The sequence below is a fragment of the Callospermophilus lateralis genome, chromosome 6, assembly GCF_048772815.1.
Source record: "Callospermophilus lateralis isolate mCalLat2 chromosome 6, mCalLat2.hap1, whole genome shotgun sequence".
Lineage (NCBI taxonomy): Eukaryota > Metazoa > Chordata > Mammalia > Rodentia > Sciuridae > Callospermophilus > Callospermophilus lateralis.
In genome coordinates this window covers 137298441-137311835 of record NC_135310.1, presented here as the reverse complement: position 1 = coordinate 137311835, position 13395 = coordinate 137298441, and the positions used below count along the sequence as shown (strand labels likewise).

The 13395-nt window shown below is 37.8% G+C and overlaps 1 protein-coding gene across 2 annotated transcripts in view; it reads left to right on the top strand.

The window, feature by feature from the left end:
* The first annotated feature begins 309 nt into the window (after positions 1–309).
* Positions 310–13395, top strand: part of Exoc2 (exocyst complex component 2) — a 198942-nt gene continuing 185856 nt past the window's right edge. The window contains exon 1 of one of the 2 annotated variants that reach the window (XM_076859113.1): positions 310–413. The gene's annotated coding sequence lies outside the window, so the exon portion shown is untranslated. Of the gene's footprint in view, positions 414–2217; positions 2286–13395 lie in introns of those variants that run through there. The other variant, XM_076859114.1, reaches the window with a different exon arrangement.

Below are 13395 nucleotides of genomic sequence, written 5' to 3'. Positions count from 1 at the left end.
ACTGAAGGTCCATAAACGGTCTGTCATCCCACGGCCTTTTTGAAAATACCATGGGGCAAGGAAATGAAAGGTACACATAGCACACCTTTGAGGTTACACGAGGCACGCTCCTGTCCTGACAAAATGCCAGTTCGCGTGCAAGCCGGCAGCTGGGTCCCTTGGAAAGCAAGGCACACTAGCTTTCAGCTCTCACGGTGTCCACCTTCCGCAGCAACCCAGCCCTTCCTCTCCAGGAGAGGTTCAGCCTATCGAAGACTCGGCGCTCGACTACTGGGCGGATCGATGTGCTCGGCGCTCGCGGCGGGCGGAAGTGTGGCGCCGGCGGTTGGGCGGCAGCGGCCGGGAGCTACTGGCGAGAACTGCTCGGACCCCAGTCTTTGAGCCTGTAGTCGGCGGCCACAGACCGACGGGAGGTATGTGTGGGCCTAAGAGATCCTGGCGGAGGGCGCACCGCGGATCGCACTGTGAGGCCGAGTGGAATTCGCGGCCGGCCTGCGTCGGCCGGGCCTTGGCTGCGAAGGGCTGGGGGCCGCGCGGCCCCGGCCCACCCGCGGAGGACACCTGCAGCCAGGCTCTGCGACACCTGACGCCTGCGCTCCATGACCCCTACCGGCCTGGGTGCCTCGGGCCCACCTGCCCCATTGTACCTCTGTGTAGTAGTCACTGGCAGGTCTGAGTTTACTGGTGAAAAGTGAACGCGAGGCACATTTTATCTGCATAAGTATGCATCCACTTAGGGCTCTAGGACGCTTACTCTGTGCCTGCAACTATCTTGGCGTTTGCACCTATTTGATCCTCTCAAGGGGTGGGTAGATGATGGTAGCTTATCCCATTTTACAGATGGGAAAATGGCGACTCTGGTTGCAAACAACGAGCCTGAGTTCATATAGTTTCTTCAGTGATATAACTATTGTTGAGACGCACAGCCTCCTGGAAGCCTGATGATATGTGTGACCTAGTATCTCAAGATTTTGTAGATAGGCACTTCTTTAATTCCAAGAAACTGTTCTTGAGAGAATTTGTTTTTAAATTGTTATTTTTAATTTGCTAAAGATGTATGAGAAATTTTGTTCAAGTGTGATATATTTATGAAACTGTTAGTCTGTTCACATTCAAAAGCAAAGTCATCCACACCTTAATTAAAACATTTGGGTATCCTATAGTGAAAAGCTAGAGCAGAGAGTATGTGGATCCATCTCCTAATGCTTAATAATATTTTGTTTATAAATATTGGTGTGTGCTGGTCTAGTCTATGTGTAACAGACTCCTTTAATGAGAAAGGAATTGAAAGCCAAAGTCTTCCCAAGGATGATTTGTGTGTGAAAAGTTGGTGAATCACGGGTTGAGATAGAGAAGATGATGTATGCTTAGTATTTACATGTTCTTTTCTTTTTTTAAGATATTTTATTAGTTGTTGATAGGCCTTTATTTACTTATATGTGGTGCTGAGAATCGAACCCAGTGCCTCACACATGCTAGGCAAGCACTCTGCCACTGAGCCACAATCCCAGCTCTAGATGTTCTTTTCTGTTTAAGTAGAAGCATTAATTTTATGCAGGGAAGCAGAAGATCCTCCAGTATAACAAGGAACAACTCTTGGAAGTTTCAGAAAGTTATTTTTTGGCAAAATTTTAGTTTCTAGTTCTAGGTATCATTTTGAACTATTACCTTTCTAAAAGATGATTATTAACCTCTTCAGTTTCTTTTCATTCCACAAATATTTGGGAGCTCATTATTTGCAAATCTTAAGATTTCTGTTAACAGAAAATTAAATTGATACTCATACACAGGAAGTCTTCTAGTAAAGGACTTGGAACAATTTCTAAGTGTCAGGTAGCAGTACAGTCAGGGTATATAGGAAGTACTAATTAAAAAGTTCTCTCTCGATTACTTTTTCACTTTTCTTACACATATCTTTTCCTTTTGAGACAGGGTCTCACTGTGTTGCTCACACTTGTCTGGAATCTGGGGCTCAAGTGATTCTCCTGCCTCAGCTTCCTGATTGTTGGGAGTACAGGTTGGCACCATGCCAGGCTTTAGTTTACTTATCTTAATCTGGCCAGGGTTACTAGTATGTCACCTGTCACATAGTAGGTTTTTTTGTTTGTTTTGGATACCAGGTGCTTAACCACTGAGTGACAATCCTAGCCCTTTTTATTTTGACACAGGTTTCACAAATTTGCTTTGGGCCTCACTAAATTGCTGAGGATGACTTTGAATTTGCAGTCCTCCTGCCTCAGCCTCTGAGCTGCTGGAACCACTGTTCTTAAATGTTTATTGAATGGGTGAGTTTTAGACTGGTATTGAGTAGGGGAGATTTTGAAATTGACTGGAATAGGAAATAACATTGATCATTCTGCTAAGCAGTATGTTAAAATGTTGAATGATCTTAGACCCTGGGGAATGTGTTCTTGGACCCCCTGGGCTGCTCCTGAAATGCTTTATAGTAGGTTTATGTTAAAAGAATAATTATTGAAGCAAATATACAAATTTGAATGAATTGTAGAGAAATTATGAATTTTGAAGCTGTGTACACACCCATAGGCATTCTAGGATCTCAGTTTGAAAATTACAGAGTCAAAGGTAGTTTGGTTTAGGAGTTAAAGCAGCCATCACTAGATCTTGGGCTACAACTGGCCTGGTTGGCACTAGCTGAGTTCCTTAGTCTCTTTGGGCCTTGGATTCCTTTGTGTGTGTGTGTGTGTGTGTGTGTATTCAGAGACTATATAAAACTAGATTTAAAAAAAATTTTTAAAATATCTTCATTTTATTAATTTATTTTTATGAGGTGCTGAGGATTGAACCCAGTGCTTCTCATGTGCCAGGCAAGTGCTGTGCCACTGAGCTACAACCCTAGCTCATAGATCTTCTCTCTTGAAGAATCCTTTCTGCTTTGAAAATTTCCAACTCAGTTAATCCTATAACCACTGAGCACTTGTCTTATTCCTGTATTGTGTTAGGGGCTATAACTACTGATGGACTAAACTCTTGATGGATAGGGATTAGTTTCAGTTATTTTTGTCCCTCCCAGTCTCAGCATATGCATGATATACACATTGTAATAAAAATATTAGCCTGGATTTAGAATGGGCATTTTTGTCCTCTCAATTAAATAACAGCACAGAACTAAACTGCGCGTAAGTGCAGCAGGAGCTCAGAGGAGGGAAGGATCTGGGAAAGCTTTGAGGAGCTAAGACCATGATGGGGCAAGGTGTGTGAATATCTGGGTTCTACACCAGGAGCAGAGGCCCAGAGGCTGCTGAGTGAGTGGATTTTGGGTTATGGAATGCCTTGAAGGTGAAGGCAGAAGTGTTTGGAACTGATTTGTTGGCAATGGTTTTGTCTTGAAAATTATCTTAGGCAAGCTCAAAAGCTTCTTGAACATTCTTTAATATTGATGGTAATATTTAAGAATGGAGTGGATCATTCAGTTTGCTTTATTTTTGCTTTTGGATTTAGCAATTCCTTTTAAATATTTTCCACTCATAGTAAATTTTGGTGCTAATAATGAAAAGGACACTGGATATCTGGATTTGGGAAGCCTGGATTTTCATTTATGAGAATGTCAGCTATCCAGGCTGGATCAAGAGAGTGCCTACAATGGTGCCTGGCATATAGTACTCACTCAGGTATAAGTGCACAGTGTTGAAGGACTCTCCATTTTCTACTGCTAGAAGTACTTGCTTTGGCATGGCTGTATGGCTGTAAGCATGGATGAATTTTTTCTTTCTTTTTTTTTTTTTTTTTGGTATGGGGGATTAAACCCAGGGGTGTTTAACCACTGAGCCACATCCCCATCTCTTTTTATATTTTATTTAGAAACAGGACCTTGCTGAGTGCTTAGGGCCTTATTAAGTTGCTGAGACTAGGTTTGAATTCATGATCCTCCTGTCTCAGCCTCCTGAGCTGCTGGGATTAAAGGCATGTGCCATCGCACCAGGCATGGTTGAATTTTTAAAGGCTTTTTCTAGTTTTAAAATTCTGTAATTTTGGAGGGTGTGTAATTTAACTTTAATTATATTATAATTTTCCTGAAAAATAAAATAAGACAAAAAGCCAAGATTATAATCTTTAATGAAAGCCCTATGTAACGTGATTTATGTCTGTAAATGAAGATCTCAGCAGGAAACAGAATTAATGCCAGAATGTTTAAATGAGGAGGCTTTAATAAAGCGACTACTCACAGAGGTGTGGGAAGGGTTAGGAAAAGAAGCGAAGCTCAAAGAGAAACCAACAATTGGAAGGGACAGAAGGAGAAAGTAGAGCCCACTGAGAGCTAGTGATGTGCGGGTAGGTATGGCTATTGGTGCTGGGGACTGGGGTGGCGGGGGGCAGCACTGAAATGTACCAGCCTTGAAATTGGTCCCCTTCAGAAATCCAAAGCCCAAACCTCCCATTCTCTGCTTATAGTGTTATATTTTTATCTTTCATGTTCCCATCTCTGTTGTACTTTACCTCCTTAGGAGGTTCCTTGATCTTCAGCCACTTTCATTGCCCACATGCTCAGTTGTTCATTGTCTTTGTATGTAGTAGTTGTCTGGCAAGTTCTCAGCCCTGCACGATCTCAGCTCTTTATCTTCTGTTATGTTTGAGTCTTGGTTGTTAGAACCAGTTGGGCAAATCATTGTATCTAGATTTGTGTCCCTATAAATCCTTGGTCCCCAGTCTCAAGTGGTCATCAAGGAATCTTTCTAGAGTTGTTCTTATCAGCACCTGTTTCCAATCTCCATAGAATTTAATTTTAGGATTTTATTTTTACACTTTTCAAACCTTTCATCCATTTACATCATCTACTCTCTTAGCACATGTTCTTGCCATCTGTTTCAAAAATAATAATGGAGCTGTCAGAGTAGAATCCCATGGTCTTTCTGTCAAAAACATCCCTTCTTGAGTTAAAGGGAAAGAAATTGTATTTACTTTTAGATGACAATCCCTATACCTGGACTCTGGATATTTTCTGCTCTTACCTTTGTGAGGACTTCAATTAGCTCTTCAGTCTTGCTAAAGGCCCCTTCCATTTGGCTTTTACACAGGCTTAGAGATAGCAACAATAAAGGAAACCAGAAAAACAACTACAATAAAAAAAGTAGAATTCTCTCTTGGTTTCACATTCCTCTGTTAAAATTTAATTCTTCCCTTCCCAGTCAAATTTTTTGAAATAGCTACTTCTTACCTAGCCACTGCTATCTGATTTTGTACCCATGACTCTGCTAAAGGTTATTGATGACCTCCTGGTTATAAAATTTTGTTCCTATTGGTTCCCCAGTGTAGTGCCTGGGTCATAGCAAGTGCTTAATAAGTATTTGTTATGACTGAACAAATTTGAGGATATTTACTTTCCATAGATCTAATTTTTATTTATATCTCTATTTTTCTGAGGTATATAGGAGTCTAACACTTGTCAATTTTTGAAGTTCAGGGTGACTATTCTCAGTGTATATACTAAATCTTCTCAATGAACTAAGCAAAGGTAGAAATGAATTTTATTTGGTAATGTCTCTCCAGTCTTGTCCAGGTGATTTATCTTTCTGGGGTAGGGTAGAACCAAGCTGGATTTTTTTTTTTCCTGAAAAAGCACATTTTCTAAAATATCAGGAATTAATGTTTTGTTTATATAGATCTAATAAAAGGGGAGTGTCAGGAATTGGGTTCAATTGGCAATATGTATATATTTTGAATAAATTTAATGCTATGCTTTTATTTGAAACTATTCTTCATTCCTTCTTCTAAAAGTAGTGTGTGTTTGGGATTTTTTTTTTTTTTTGGGGGGGGGGAGTGTATGTGTGGAGGGGGATAGATTTCAACTGGCCTATTTCATTTTTGATATGTCATCATCAGTGTCATGGCATTAGAGGACAGCCATCTTTAGACCTCAACTTTTGGCTGTGCAGTGTAATGAAGGTTATTGCTCTCTAGGAAGAGGCTTAACTGCTGAGGCAGAGGACCTAAGCAACTCTTCTGATTCGGATGGAATCCATACTTTTTTTATGAGAATAGCTGACTAAGCCAGTATTTAATTTTCTGGGGGCACTGAGGGCTCATTTTTATCAGCCTTATCATGGAAAGTTTTTATTTCACCTTTAAATCTGAAGCTTAATTTTGGTGGACATAAAATTCTTGGCTGGCATCCATTTTCTTTCAGAGCGTGGTATTTTGTTCTAGGATCTCCTATCTTGGAGGGTTTAAGGTTGAGAAATCAGCTGAGATACGAATTGTTTTTCCCCTAAGTATAATCTGATACTTTTCTTTCGTAGCCTTTAAAATTTGCTGTATGCTAGGCATTTTCAGTATAATGTGTCTTGGTGTGAGTCTGTTCTAATTTTGTCCTGTAAGCCTCTTATATTTGTTTTTATATTTTGTTCTTTAGGTTTGTGAAATTTTCTGTTACTATTTGGTTGAAAAGATTGTGCATTCCTTTGATTTGTATCTCTGTGCCTTCATCTATCCTGATAAATCTTAAATTTGGTCTTTTCATGTTATCCCATAGTTCTTGGAAGTTCTATTCATGGTTTTTTAACATCTTTTCTCTGTGGTCAACTCTGTTTTCAAGATAATATATTTTGTCTTCATTGCCTAAGGTTCTGTCTTCCAAGTGGTCCAGTCTGTTGGTAATGCTTTCTTTTCTTTCTTTTTTTTTTTTTTTAAATATTTTTTAAATTGTCAATGGACCTTTATTTTTGTTTATTAATTTATTTATATGGTGCTAAGAATCGAACCCAGTGCCTCACACATGCTAGGCAAGTGCTCTACCACTGAGCCACAACCCCAGCCCGGTAATGCTTTCTCTTCAATTTTTAACTTGGTTTATTGTTTTCTTCGTTTTGAGGATTTCTACTTTTTTTTTTTTTTTGGTCAGAATCTCTGCCTCTTTATTGAAGGGATCTTTCCCTTCCTGCATTTTCTCATCCTTTACTTCACAGATCAGTTTAACTATGTACATTCTGAGCTCCTTCTCTGACATTTCTTCTGCTTTGGTGTTGATGGATTCTGTTATTGGAGTATCTTGGTTTGTTTGGAGTAAATTGTTCCCTTGCTTTTTCAGGTTGTTTGTATGTCTACCCATCTAACAGTATTAATCTGAGGCATTAGACTTATAGTGTCCCTGAAGGTTTACAGTACTTCACTTGCGAAGAATCAGGGTTTCTCGATTTCATGCCATGGAACAGCTAGGAAAGTGACCCCCTCTATTCTGCCATCTGAAAAGCCCAGGCTTATCCTATATTTTATCTTGTCTCCAATGTTCCTTCTTGGTCGCCTAAGGCACATTCTCTTTCCCTTAATCTGTACCTCTAAACATTGTTGGAGGAGGTCAGATTTTTTTCCTCATCCATAAATAAATACATTAATTATTACAATGGCTATAATAGATAAAATAGACATACTTATTAAGTTCCATTTAATATATCATTTAAATTACTAGATTTCGCCCAAGGGATTAAAATGTAAGCACCTGTGCTTTCAATTATTTTTTGTTTGTAGACATAAAGAAGGAAAAGAGGTCTAAAGAGGGCCAGGAAAGCAGGATGCATTATTTCTTGTTAGTTCACCCTATTTCTGTAAACATCCCTTTTGAGATCATGAGTCTTCTTAGGAGGATCTTTTATGAAATACTGTTTGGACCCCCTGGATTCTTCCAGGTTCATTCATGATTGGTTTTGTTAATCATGACTTTTGCATTGGAGCAGGAAGAAAAAGGATTAATTTAGAAAACTGGACCACAGAGGTTCATGACCTTGATTCTGAAACTTGCCCCACTCTGTAAAATTTGTGGTAATGCTGATGTAACTTGACCCTACTCAGGAAGAGTGGAGTCTTGAGTTTACAGAGTACTAAAGAAAGGAAAAGCATTTCTTTGAACCCTTTTCTCAATATTTTTGGGAGATTCCTTTGAGTCTAGCTCAGCCTAGTGGTGACAAATCTATTCTATAGGAGATTGGGTGTGCCTCAAGGATGACATGAGTTTTATAATTCTGTTTTGTCATGGGTGTCCTGAGAGCCTAGCTGAGTCTAATTTTGTGTTGAAAGTCAATAGGCAGCTCTATAACCAGATCTTTCTGGGATTGGCTGCTACCAAAATGGCTTTGGGAAGGGTAATGCTACTTAGTGCTTTTTAAACATGGTTGTGAACACAGAGAGCTAGAGTGGAGCTAGGGTCTGAGATTCAACTCACATTTCTGGTTTGTTCCCTGGTGATGCTGATATTGCTAGTAGGAATAGCATGCTGGGGGATAGGGTAGAGTAGGTGGGGTTTTTTTTGAGTGTCTTTTAGGGGAAATGTTCCCATTTGTATGGCCTAATCTATTAAGAAAATAGGGCTTTAACATGATGAGAGACTTTTTTTGGCCTACTTATTAAAGTTTCTCCAATTCTTAAGTGAATCGGAACTTATATTTTCCCTGTAGCTGAGCCTTGCTTCTTCTTTTTTTCAGATTTCACCTCTGTTACTTAAATCAGCAGAACTCTTCTTTACTAAATAGTAAAAAAATATTGCTTTTATGGTTCTAAAACTCTTTGTTGCTTGTGGTTTCACTTTCTGATTTTTTTCTTAATATTATTGCCACTAATTAATTTGTTTGTATATTTTTAGTTTGAAGTTTTGTAAAGAAAGAACAATTTACTCTCTCTAATTTTACCAGTAAATACTTTGGAAAATTAAGATTATGTCAGTGCAACATGGGAAAATCATAAAATTTTATGGTTTCTATTGCAGAAACATTTTCAATTCATCTTCGTGGGTTTGGTTAAATGAAGAAGTGGATGGGTTGAAAGTAAGATAAATCTATGAAGAAAATTCAGTTATTTAGGTATACATTATTAAAAAAGTCACCTCTTGCCTTTCTTTAGTGAAATGCTTTAATAATGGTAATTTTCTCTTTTGACCTGTGATGGATAGGAGGTTAATTGATGTTAAATGGATGCTTTGTTAATCCTTCATCAGCTACTAAATTGGTACAGGGGAACAGGTCAAGACTACACAAGGCCATGACCAGCTTGTTTTCTCAGAGGTTTATGGTTCCACCCCTCCCCCGCTCCTCCAAACCACACACCATTCCAGCAGTAAGTAGAGGAAACTCTCCTTTGTCCCCCTCCCCCTCCTCTTCCTCCCATCCCCTTATCCCTTCCTCCCTCCATTCCTCCCTCCCTTTCTACCTCTCTGCTTCTGCCGAGTGACAGCTTGTAGATGTTGCGTGCGAGGCAGTTCAGCTGGCGCTGTGTGGTCTGAGTGTGTGGTCTCCAGCTCAGCCGAGAGGTTGCTAACAGGGTGGATGAGAGAGAGCAATACTGTTTACTTTAATTTATTTCGGATGCCGGAATTGTGCCCAGGGTTTCTCTTAAGCTTGATTCCACAGCTAGCAGCTTCAATCCCTCACAGCTGTGGTGCAGTCTGAACTCTAGGCTGGCCTCTCCCGACAGGCACTTTCCATAGCATCTGCCTGTTTAATCCCTTGTGGCTCAGAAATGTTAATGGCACTGCTGAGTGCTGTGATTATTTTGCTTTCACTATGTCAAGATATATGGCCTTGAAGAAATTTCTTTTGAGATAGAACTAGAGAAATAAAGCAGAAATTGTAAGATAAGTGACAAAGTTTTGATGTATTTTTAGAAATTGTGAAAACTATTATACAGAATTTGGATCAAATTAATCCAACTGTGCTCATGTAAAAGAATCTTGGAATTAGGTGACATCTGTCATGTTGAACAATTTTAATGAAATTAACCAATTTAAGCTGACAGCTGATTTCTTGACCTTTCTGGAAAATCCACATTGATTTTGGCATGCCTGTTTACTGTAGTTATTATATTTGTCAGCAGTGATATTGGCTTATTTCATCATAAAGATTTGGCAAGTTGAGACAAATGAACTTTGTTTTTATGTCATAATATAAATTTAGGACAATCTTTTTTTAAAAAAATTATTTCATTATGAATAGCTTAGTAATATTTTCATGATTTTCTTCCTTTCTCATTCCTGAACATTTTTGTTGAGATTGTCAAATATTTTGTTATTTGAATAAACATCGTTAGACTTTTAATATCAGTTGGGATTTTCCACTGTTTAGCTTCTTCACTTCTTTTTCTTCCCGGGTAGTCTTGCTGGAGTTGTGTTATTGATGCCTTGTCCAGAGAGTGCTAGAAAATCTGGGGTACTAACATCTTGATCTTCCAAAGGAGTCAATATATATATAGCTAGTACGTCTGCTGCTTTTATTGTTTTGTTTTGTTATCTTTAGTCCTAAATTTCAAACATGAACTCAGTTCCATCAAGGAGAGGGTAAGCCTTCTCTGTCTTTGCCTTTCTTAGTATTGGCCGAGGTTTTCCTTTGTTTTATCTGACTTGGAATTTAGTAGTGTTGAATACTTTTTTTTTTTTTAATGCTATCATCTCATATTTCTTTTCTTTTCTTTTTTAATTGAGAGGGTTTTGTATTTTTGGTGGTAACAATGTTAATCTAATGCTCACAAGAATTTTGAAACACTGTCTATCCACAAAATTATGCAGCTATCATCTCTGTCTTAATTCCAGGACATTTCATTACTCCCACAGAAAACCCTGAACTCATTATCTATCCTTTTATATTCATCCTCCCTCCAGACAACCCTGATCTACTTTTTGTGTCTATGATTTTATTTATTCTGGACTTTCATTTAAGTGGAATTATAAAATATGTGCCTTTTATGTCAGTTATGGCAAAATGAAGTCATTACCCTATGATATTTACCTAAGAAGTAAAGATTCTCTTTCTATAAACAGAAAATATTGATAAATGATGGTTATAGTTAAATAATCATAAATAGAAATGATTTATTGTATTTGCATTTTGTATTGTATTTGTATTTATTGTACTTGTATTTTGGAAACTTGGAAGTGTGAAATGTTCTAGGCTTTGATAGAAATGATAGAAATGACATGCACTTTAGGGGTAGCACAGTTGGTACCTGTTCCTAGCCTTTTCTGAGTTGACCAATGTCAGTGCTAATTGGTTGTATAAATTTTTTTTTTTTTTAAAGAGAGAGTGAGAGAGGGGAGAGAGAGAGAGAGAGAGAGAGAGAGAGAGAGAGAGAGAGAGAGAGAAAGAGAATTTTTTAATATTTATTTTTTAGTTATTGGCGGACACAACATCTTTGCTTGTACGTGGTGCTGAGTATTGAACCCAGGCCGCACGCATGCCAGGCAAGCGCGCTACCACTTGAGCCACAACCCCAGCCCGGTTGCATAAAATTTGATGTAGAACTAAACTAATAAAATCTGACTGAGCTGAATCCCTCTATTTCTACCTTACCCGTTATTGGGTTGAATTCTCCAGGAATGAAGAATAAGCCTGAAAAGGATCAGGCTTTTGCTTATTGGGAACTTAAGTGTTTTCCAGGGCAACTGATTCTCATGGAAATGTAGAGAAACTGTAGAACCACAGCAGATGGATAGCATTGTAAATGATAACATTTTCAAGTACATTTCTGTTGAAGACAAATTTATCTTCGAATCTAAGAAAAAATAAAAACACCCTCTGAACATTTTATTATTTAAAACTGAAAATCAAGAATCTTTTTATATGTTCTTACCACTGACTTTTCCTCTTTTATGTATGGATGTTTTAAATTTAAAAAGCAAACTATACAGTTTTGGCTTAGTTTTTATAGGGATAAAGAATGGTTAAAAATAAATCTATAGAAAGATTTATGAAGGGGTAAAATTAATTGTAGTTTAAACATTTATAATTTTTCCTTGTTAAAAGAAATACATATTGCCTCAAAGATCTAGAACTAACAATTAGAATTTCTGATTTTTAGGTAATTTTGTATAGAAGTATTAATAGATTATTAATCTTTTCACCTTTTGGACCTTACCATTAAAGATCACATTTGGGCTTGAACCATTTTCACCCAAAGATGGTACATAGAAAAGGGATTATTCTGTTCAGATCTTTGTGGTTAATTTGGATTCATCTAATTCTTTTCTGTGGCATGTTCTGTATTGAGAATCAAGAGAAGCTGTCATGGTATATTTTAGAATGTAAGTAGGGTATTCCTAGTTTCTGTGATAGCTTTGATGATAACTATTATGGCACAGATTTATTGGTTTAAGAAACTGTATGGGACATAGTACAGAATCAAGGAATAACATCTGTCCTGAAGGAGAAGAAATCTAGCTGACATCCCTTTGAAAGGCCATATCTCATGTTTTCTCATAGCTGGGCTTTCACATGGCCTTTGAGGTTTGTAGTGTTGTTATTGAGGAATCTAAAGAAGAGTCAAACTAGAGAGTTGATGTGTTCTGAGATCTGTGTAGCTCAACCACTAATTTACTGGGTGTCTGGGCTGTGCTAGATGTTAGAGAAGCACACATAGGATGACAGTCCTAGACATACCCACTGAGGATGACTTTATCAAGGAGCTTGACACAGTAATTCTTTTTTTCACCCACCCACCTGTGTCTTTAATGTAGGGGGTATTGTAGTTGTTATAATCCCTTTCTTAGATAATTAACTTGTAGGAGAAAGGAAGAAGTCCAAAAACAAATAAGCAAGCAAACAAAAAACCATTATGAGGCAGAATTGCCAAGAGGAGTCATCATGTGGTCAGTGTTCCTAAGGAAGCTGTCTATTCACTGCCTTACATCCCCTTCCAGAAGGGCTGCTCCACATGGTGCTCTGGGATTAGAATTTTCTATGCAGTATATAACCTATTTACATTTCTAAAAATTATATTCATTTCTAAAAATACTAAAATTTCTAAAAATTACATTCGTGCTGTTGACTCAGGGAAAACAGTATTTTTAGAAATTTATCTAAACACATTTTTTTCCCTGATGCCTCTACCCTTTTACAGTCTTATTGTCTCAATGTCAGCCCCTTCTTAATGTTACGCATCCTTCTCATCCTTTCTCTGTATTCATCAGGCATATATATTTGTCTAATTTTTTTTTAATAGCATTGGTTGTATCCTGCTTCTAACACATCAACTAATTTTTTTGAGACTATGGAAAAAATGAACTTGGGCTGACTACAGAGTCCTTTGTAGACATACAAAATAAAATATTTGTGGAAGAAATGTGTTTGGAGTTTGCTTTAAAGTACTTTTTCAAAAATATGAAAAGGACTTGACGAGATGGGGTGGTTGAAATAGACATAATGCTAAAAGCTGGTTGATGGAAACATGGAAGTTCACTATGCTAATCTTTCTTGTTGTAAGTTTATGATTTCCATAATAGAAAGTTAAAAAAAGAAAAAACACTGTGAAAATCAGACCAGCATAGAGCTAGAGCCTGACTTTGAATTGCAACTCTACTACTTATTAACTGTGAATTTGTTTACTTGTTTTTGTTTTGTTTTATTTTTGAGATGGCGTCTTGCTGAGTTGTCTAAGCTGGCCCTGAACTCCTGGGCCTAAGACATC